The 852-nt window shown below is 48.2% G+C and overlaps 1 non-coding gene across 1 annotated transcript; it reads left to right on the forward strand.

Moving 5' to 3' along the window:
* The first annotated feature begins 380 nt into the window (after nt 1-380).
* trnai-gau lies at nt 381-454 on the forward strand. Its single transcript has one exon. It is a non-coding gene; the product is annotated as a tRNA-Ile (tRNA).
* The last annotated feature ends 398 nt before the right edge of the window (nt 455-852 follow it).

Genomic DNA, 852 nt, shown 5'->3' on the forward strand with positions numbered 1-852 from the left:
ATAACATAGACTCATCAAGCACTCAGATAACTCCAGTGAGAATGTGGACCTTGGAACATGGTAAATCAGCAATTTGATGATGTCAAGGTAGGTCTTCAAAGTCGATTAGAATGTAGGAGGTTGGAAATTCTGAGCAAGATAAGAAGCTCCATAGCTGTGAAACTCATGATGACTTGCTCACTGTCAGTGGTTCAGTCAAAGGAGATGGGCATCACTGCAAGGCCAACGTTTACTGCCCATCTCTAATTGCGCTGAGACAACTAAGTGACCTGCTCAACCATCCTGGAGGGCAGTCAAGAATCAACCTCGGAGCCATTAGTCTGGAGTCACATACAGACCAGCTTGGTTAAGTAGAGAAGATTTATTTCCCTAAAGGAACTGGCCAGTTAGCTCAGTTGGTTAGAGTGTGGTGCTGATAACGCCAAGGTCGTGGGTTCGATCCCCGTACGGGTCAAAGATTTGTTTGGGGCAGCACGGTAGCCTTGTGGATATCACAATTGCTTCACAGCACCAGGGTCCCAGGTTCAATTCCCAGCTTGGGAGCTTGCAGAGTCTGCACGTCCTCCCCGTGTGTGCGTGGGTTTCCTCCGAGTGCTCCGGTTTCCTCCCACAGTCCAAAGATGTGCAAGTTAGGTGGATTGGCTATGCTAAATTGCCCTTAGTGTCCAAAATTGGCCTTAGTGTTGGGTGGGGTTATGGGGATAGGGTGGAGATGTGAGGTTGGGTAGGGTGCTCTTTCCAAGAGCCGGTGCAGTTGCGATGGGCCGAATGGCCTCCGTCTGCACTGTAAATTCTATGAACCAGGTGGATTTTTATGCCAATTCAATCATTTCCATTCCCAGATTTAATTGA

This window comes from Scyliorhinus canicula, chromosome 4, assembly GCF_902713615.1.
Source record: "Scyliorhinus canicula chromosome 4, sScyCan1.1, whole genome shotgun sequence".
Taxonomy (NCBI): Eukaryota; Metazoa; Chordata; class Chondrichthyes; order Carcharhiniformes; family Scyliorhinidae; genus Scyliorhinus; species Scyliorhinus canicula.